Source organism: Pteropus vampyrus, unplaced genomic scaffold (genome assembly GCF_000151845.1).
Source record: "Pteropus vampyrus isolate Shadow unplaced genomic scaffold, Pvam_2.0 Scaffold25, whole genome shotgun sequence".
NCBI lineage: Eukaryota > Metazoa > Chordata > Mammalia > Chiroptera > Pteropodidae > Pteropus > Pteropus vampyrus.
In genome coordinates this window covers 3,956,091-3,964,618 of record NW_011888806.1, presented here as the reverse complement: position 1 = coordinate 3,964,618, position 8,528 = coordinate 3,956,091, and the positions used below count along the sequence as shown (strand labels likewise).

At 31.6% G+C, this 8,528-nt stretch overlaps 1 pseudogene; it reads left to right on the top strand.

Annotated features, from left to right (window-relative positions):
• The first annotated feature begins 6,910 nt into the window (after window positions 1–6,910).
• LOC111737280 lies at window positions 6,911–7,030 on the top strand (annotated as a pseudogene).
• The last annotated feature ends 1,498 nt before the right edge of the window (window positions 7,031–8,528 follow it).

The following is an 8,528-nucleotide window of genomic DNA, read 5'->3' as shown; positions in this document are numbered from 1 at the left end:
TATTCCAAAATATGCACAAAAACTTAAAAAGGAAAAGAAAAAATATATATCATCAGAACTATAGATGAACATTATTAAAGGGGTTTATAGTGACATTCTTTATAATGGCTAAACACTTTTAAAAGGGATTAACTTAAATATCCAAATGTAGATGAATGGTTGTGCAAAATATAAATTCAGAATAAAATATTAAACATCCATGAAAAAGTACATTTAACAAAAGCTTTTCACAATGAGGGAAAATACAAATGATAATTTAAACAAAAAAACTAAAACATGATACAGGTAGTACAGCTATGTTCTTAAAATGCACTGAAATATAAATAGTAATATAATACTAACAATTATCTCTGGAAGGTAGAATCATGAATTTTTGATTAATGGGTAAAAGGATTGATATTTTCGCTTCTTTGTACTTTTCTAAAATATAAATTGCAATAAAAATATTTTAAAATATTTCTCTAATAAAAATTGCATAAAACAAATAAGCCTCTTCTTCTGAACTAAAAGTGGTTCTCAAAACATTCATGCAATTGGACAACAAAGAAGAGAATCTCCTTGGTACGAACTTTCTGAGAAAGCTTATCTACCTCAGAGACTAAGTACAATAAGGAAAGACAGGAGTCCATGATTCCCATCAAGGTAGCTGTCAGCAAATCCTGTGGCAACTCTTCCCCAACCCTCCTCCCGCCCCATCTCCTTCTACTCATATTAGAGAATTTGCCAGAATGAAATTTGCCTGTGGCTTCTGTGTGATTTACTGTTTTGTAACAACATGATGGAAAAATACTAAACCATTCCTGCTAAATTTGGTTATAGCTAATATAAGACTTCTTTAGTAAAACAGTATTATTTACTAAGGAAATGATCAGAACAAACAAATACTCTCTTAAAAAAAATCAAAACTAAATAAAAAGTTAAATCAAACCAAATGAAAAGAAGCAAAATCAGAGAGAACAGAAAATAAGCAAATGTAAGTTTAACCTAAGCCATTCCTTGGAAGTAGCATATTTGAAAAATATCAGGATATCGGTAAACCTATGTTATTATGTTTCTCCTTAGTTCCATTATCAATAAGTTGAGGGTCTATAAAAATAACAAAATTTTATTTTTAATGTAATTGTTTATTATAAAAACAGCATATGCATGTGACTTATTTTATACATTCCAATAGACTAAAAGCAGTAAAATAAAAATAAGTATCTCCCTCTACTCCAACCTCATCTCACTCTCTGGAGGTAAAAATTAATAGTTTTTTGGGTCTCATTATAGAAATTTTGGGGACATATACAAGAATACAAATATACATACACACATATTTATTTTATGCATGTGAGAAACATAATATGCCTGCTGTTCTTCAGTATCCTTTCTCTCATAAAAATATGTATTGGGAAATCTTCCATATTGACACATAAAACTTCATTCTCTGTAATAGTTAAATGTTGTTTCATGCTTGATTGTACTGTAATTTACTTAACAATCCCTATTTATATATATTAAGCTGCTTCCAGTTCTTACACTACAATCTGCTGAAATGAGCATCCATGTACATATATTTTTGCATGTAAGTTCAAGTGAAATAAATCTTTAGCAATGGAATTGCTGGATCAAAGGCATATGTATTCTAATTTTTGAGAACTATTATCAAATTACCTTATAAGTACACTAACCAATACTCCCATGAACAATGTATAACAATAACTCTTTTCCCATAACTTTACCTTGTAGCATTATGCTATGACTATAAAGTATATTACCCTGAAAATAACTGCCATTTCATCCACAGTTAGCCATCACATCAGAAGACTTGGATCATGTATTCTTCCACATTATTCTTGCCATTGGAAATGTTAAAGAACTTTTACAGTTGCTGAGTTTCTGGTTTGGGCACTAACTGTGGAATCACATAGTACTGGATTTGTAATGGAAGGAATAACCGTATAATCTAATTTCCAGAATCTTAGGTGTGTTAAAACTAGCTTGGATGGTACAGCTAATGTAATCATTAAAGAGATGTTTTTAAAAAATAAAAAATGGTCATTAATTTTTAATGATAATTTTTGATCTCCAGTCATATTATTTTTTCAAAATATAAATTTTAAAACTTTTTAACATTCTTCTGCCCCCAAAATAACTTTGAAATGTTTATCAGATCTTATTCTAATGTCTCCCAAAAATACATATCTATCAAACTTTTGTGACAAAATATTAGCTTCCTAATTATTAGCAATATAGAAATAGAAATAAACAATTTCTTACCCGAAATCCTTGCACTTCTCTAATACTTCTCTTAAAAGCTTTATGAAGTAGAAGCTGTGAAGCATGTGCTACATCCAAGAAGGAAATCTTTAAATTTTGGACACAAGCACAAAGTGATGGCTCTTTTAGAAGAGAATTTTCTCCACTACAAACCAGCTGTAGACACAGTCTAGTTATAGCCCTCGGAAAAGCTGTGCTGTGATATATTAATTTACACCTACTGTGCATTGAATGAGAAGCCAAAGGCCACAGACTGGTGGAGAGAAAGAGCTCTTCTCTCTTCCTCTTCTTACAGGAACACTAATTCCATCATAGGGTCTCTATCCTCATGACCTCCTATAAACCTAATTACCTCCCAAAGGCCCCACCTACTAATACCATTGCATTAGGAATTAGAGTTTCAACAGATGAATTTGTGGGGAACACAAACATTCAGTCCATATGTCAGTTTCCTTTCTTTTTAAAGCTGAATCATGTGTGTGTGTGTATGTGTGTGTTTGTGTGTGTGTATATAGATAGACATAGATGATATAGATATAGATGATATAGATATAGATATAGATAGATATAGATATATAGATATAGATAGATTAGATCTAGATATAGATAGATATAGATGATATAGATATGGGTCACATTTTGTTTATCCACTCATTCATGGATACATGGGTTGCTTCCACTTCTTGGCTATTGTGAATAGTGCTGCTATGAACATAGGTGTGCAAATATCTTTGAGATTCTGCTTTCAATTCTTTTGGATATATATATCCATACGTGGAATTGCTGGTTCATGTGATAATTCTATTTCTCATTTAAGTCTCAGGTTTAAATTAGACTTTGATCCATTTGAGTTAATTTTTACATATGGTATTAGATAAGGTCCAACTTAATTCTTTTGTATGTGGATATCCAGTTTTACTAACACCTTTGTTGAAGAGACTGTCCTTTCTCTATTGAATGGTCTTGGCATGCTTGTTGAAAATCATTTAACCATATATAAATGGGAGAGTTCATATTTAGGCTAATCTGTTTCAATGGTCTATATGTCTGTCTTTATGCCAGTACTACACTGTTTGGATTATTATAGCTTCACAATAAGTTTAAAAATCAGAAAGTGTAAGACCTCCAAATTTGTTCTTTTTTTAAGACTTTTTTGGCTATTCGGAGTTCCATGAGATATCATGCAAATATTAGCACATTTTAAAATAAATCTAAAATTATGCTAAAATTGAAAGTATTTTTAAATGTCATTTTTCTCTGTCAACAAATATAGATGTTCCTATGTATTTTAATGACTACAAAATACAATATTGTATAGATGCACTACAATTTATTTATGCAGTAGTTTATTGGTGGACATTTGGATTTTTGCCAGTGTTATGCTCTCCAAACTGCTTCAGTGAACATCCTTGTACATATATAATTTCTAATAAGGGCAATTATCTTTTTAGAAGTCAATACTTGGAGCATGATTGCTAAATCAAAGGATATGTTCATTTTAAATGTTGATTTATATACTAAACAGTAATATAGATTAGTATTATCAATTTATATCCTATCAACAGTACATGAGAAAGTTTGCCCTTCTCTTTTTAGTGTGGAGTTTTGTTGTTTCAACCCTCGCTAATTTGATGAGCTAAAATTTGATATCTCCTTGTTGCTTAACTGCGTTCATTTGTAATCACCTAAACCTTAGAAATTTTAGTGTTACATCTTCAGATTATCACGTAAACTTACAGAACTTTAACTTTTGTCATTGTCTTCAGTACAAATGTTTCTTGGTTACAAGACATAGAAACTGGCTATGGCTAACTTTAGCAGAAGATGATGTACTGGAAGCAAATCTGGAGAGTCATAGAATAATAGAAGCTTAAGAATCAGCTTTTTAAATAGGAGATGGAGGCTTCTGAGGGTAAAGTTCCAAAAAAAACAAAAAAAAACAAAAAAACACTGCAATGGTCCCTAAACAAGAAATTTTAATCAGTAGATTGGCACAGATGCAATAAATAACCTTCTGCTACCTTTCGTATCTTTCATTCAATATTCCAAAGTCCTGAGAGAGAGAGAGAGAAAAGTATCTGATTGGCCAGGTCTAAATCACATGTCTGCCCCTTGGCTGCCCCAGGGAGAAGGAAAACTGACCACTTCAGTTTCCACAATGGGAAGTGAGTCGTCTCTCAACAAGTGCACAAACAATGGGGATTCTACAATAAGGAGATGAAAGTGCTATCTGGGGATGCTTAACTGCCCCCAAAATTGGCAAACGTCCACTAGATGGAAAGAAAAATTGCTTATCACCTGTGTCTATAATTGAAGACTGGATAAAGAATACTAAGCAGACTTTCCTTCATATTAACGTTATGAGTACCCTTAACCTGCAGGTAGATTTTTTTTAATTAAATATTTTAGATATTTGATATCTTTGGCAAAATATAGTATGCAAATAGACACATGAGTTTATATTTCTAAAATATTACTTTCTATTGGGTATTTAAACTTTAATGTCTCCTAGTGAATCTAAGAACTTCAAAAAGTTTCATTCTAATTACACTCTTTAGGGAAGAAACTTCTCTTCTTAAATGAATTCTACAAGTTTATGTTTGAGACCCAGTTAACAAAACAAAACAAAAAATCATTAAGACATTTCATAGCTACCTAGTCAAAAAAGACAAATCTATAAATCTATATGTATAAAAATAATGTGACCATTTTTGTTTTTTGCATTTTTGAGAGACTATAAGACACTTGAGTAGTTTGCCAGAATTATTTACTTTTCAACCAAAGATTTAAACTTCATGAAAATAGTTTCAAAGATGGTAGAGAAAATGTCTAAGATTCCATTCTACTCTTTATTCTAAAACATTACCCTGATCCTTGTCAAAACTTGGTTAGCTAGATGCAAATTATATCTGAAGTAAAAGACAATATTCTAAATCATCACAGAAGAAAAACTGTATGATATTATAGAATGAAGAGGTTCTAGATATAATTAAAATAATATCAAATATCACAAAAAAATATTCTTAAAATCTCTGAGTGGAAGGTTGAGAAAAAAATTCCTGTTATTTTCAGGTGGGAAGGTAGAAAGTAGAAAACTGCTTTCCCACTCATGGTCATTTTTCTGAGATTGCAAATTGTAACCACCTTATACATTACATTTTCATTATGGCTATTCCCTGAAACAAAGATCACTCTCAAAGAACAAAAATTCATGATCAAGAAGGATATCGAGTCTATAATTTAACTTCCCACTGAAGCTCTACCTCAATGTAAGAATGTAGTGGTCATGCTCATGGAAGTATTCTGGTTCACGTAGATTCTATTCCCATTTTATATAGGAAAATTTGTCTCTTGGTATACATGTCAGTCTTTGTTAACACTAATACAACCTTGAGAGATTTTATCCATCAGAATAAGCTAATCTATTGTGAGATGAACAATCCCTCAAAATCTCAGTAATTGTAACACAGGCATCTGATCCATGTAATCTTCTCTCTGTAATCCCAGCATTACAGAATAGGTCCTATTGGGAATATCATAAGTTGTAGTTGAAGGACAAGAGAAAGAGAACATGAAAAATGTCTACCCAAAAGTGATATCAGCAAGGCAAGTAGCTTCACCTCAACCAAGTTCAATAAGGTGGCAATACATTATTGTTATTCAGAGAAGGGCAACAATGTTGGGAAGTAATCTACTCCAGATATGTCCTTACTCTAAATATTGACAAAATCATATGTTTGAGCCTGAAAAGTTAAGGACAAGATTTGCCAGAACATTTGCCACTTTAAGGAACATCTTGGATGGTCTGGTAGTTACAAGTTGATCTCTTTCCAATTTCAATTGAACATCTTCCTGATGTCTAGTAACTACTAATAATCTACTAACATCTATTATAAAATAAGTTGCATTAATATTCAGTTAAATGTTGTAGGTCCCCTAAAGCTATCACTAGACCAACTACACAACTCTTCACCTTCAAAGAAGCAGGAGTGTACTTTTTAGGGTGGAAACTATAGACTACTCTTTGTGCTAGTCTCCATATCCTACAGTAAAAACCTGTTAACTAATTTAGATTGTACTGGAGATCAGCCTAACATGTAGTGGATTGCAGCTTATCTTTATCTCTCTGCCCAGGAAATTTTCCTATCTGCTATTAATGTCTGAAATTTATTTACAGTTTTAAGCTCTGCAAATGCACTTGTGTATATCATGTGTTGACATGATGATATTCTAAGAACTTTTCTATTTTAACTAACAATATTCTTCATCATAAAGATATTTGGTCATTAAGACAGTTAATGTTTGTGTATCATTGAACACATTTTGTAGTACCTGATGATTAAAGCTAAAATAAAGCCAAGCATAAACTAGAAAATGCTAGCTGAAGCCATATGAGGCATACACAAGTGATACTGCTCAGTCAATATTCTAAAGAATCACCTAGAAGCTACAAAAAAAGAAGACAAAGAGAGTTTATTTTGTTGTTTATTTTCAATTTCACACTTAAAATGACTAGAGGATATCTTCAGAAATATTTGCATTAAATTTGATAAAACTGGTGTAAATACATTAATAAACTAATTTATTTGATGGCTAAAAGAAATAACAAATTCACAAGCGAAAATATTAATTAAAAAACTAAATAACAGTCTATGGCCATGCCACTCTGAACAAGCCCAATCCTGTCTGATCTTGGAAGCTAAGCAGGGTCGGGCCTGGTTAGTACTTGGATTGGGAGACCACCTAGTAAGACCAGGTGCTGTAGGTGTAAAAAATAAAAAATAAGGAATTGTAAGATGACAAGGTCCTTGCAATCTGTGAGGTCAACCAAGGGTTGCCTTGCCTTAAAAAAGCAAACAAACAAACAAACTAAAAACTAAATAATGCTTTACTTCATCTATAGTTAACAAAATATAAATTAAAATATTTTTCATTCTAATTGACATAGAATTATTTTTAAATTTTGACTAGGTAATTCAAAATAGGTGAATATGTGCCTATTGTACACAACCAAAAAAAGTATGATTTCTTCATGAATCTACCCAATATAACCTATGTTGTTTCCTTGCCAAAAAATGATTAACCTGAATTTAATCATGAGAAAATAATCAGAAATATCTGGATTGTGGAACATTCTATAAGACAATTGGCATGACCTCTTCAAAAATCTTCAAAATAGTATGATAAAACAAAAAACAAAAAACAATGGGAGCATGGTAACAATACACAATGTGCAATTCTAAATTGGCCCCTGGATTGAAAAAGAGAGAAGAAATATTGGATTAGAAGTCCTAGCCACAGCAATCAGGCAAGAAAGAGAAATAAAAGGTATCCAAATTGGAAAAGAAGAAGTAAAACTCTCATTATCTGCAGATGATATGATACTATATAGAGAGAATCTTTATCAATGATTTCAGTAAAGTAGCAGGATACAAAATTAATATTCCGAAGTTAGTTGCACTATAATACACCAATAATGAACTTTCAGAAAGAGAAATTAAGAAAACAATCCCATTCACAATCGCATCAAAAAAAAAGTTAAATACCTAGGAATCAATTTAACCAAAGAGGTAAAAGACCTGTTCTCAGAAAAGTGTAAGTTATTGAAAAAAGAAATTGAAGAAGATATAAATAAATGGAAGCATATACTGTGCTCATGGGTAGAAGAATCAACATCATTAAAATGGGCATAGTACCCAAAGCAATCTATAGATTTAGTGCAATCCCTATCAAAATATCAATGGCATTTTTCATAGAGCGAGAACAAATAATCCTAAAATTTATATGGAGCCATAAAAGATCCTGAGTAGCCATGACAATCTTGAGAAAGAAGAACAAAGTTGGAGATATCACGCTATCTGATATCAAACTATACTACAAGGCTATAGTAATCAAAAGAGCATGGTACTGGCATAAAAATAGATACATTGATCAATGGAACAGAATAGAGACCCAGAAATAAATCCACAACTATACCCTCATTTAATATATGACAAAGGAGGCAAGAATATACAATGGGGTAAAAGAGTCGTCAATAAATGGTGTTGGGAAAATTGGACAGATGCATGCAAAAAAAAAAAAATAATCTGGACCACCTTCTTACACCGTATACAAGAATAGACTCAAAATGGATTAAAGACTTAAATGTAAGACCCAAAACCATAAAACTTCTAGAAGAAAGCATAAGCAGTAATCTCTCTGATATTGCTACTAGTAATTTCTTTTCAGATATATCTCCTCAGGCAAGAGAAACAAAAGGAAAAATA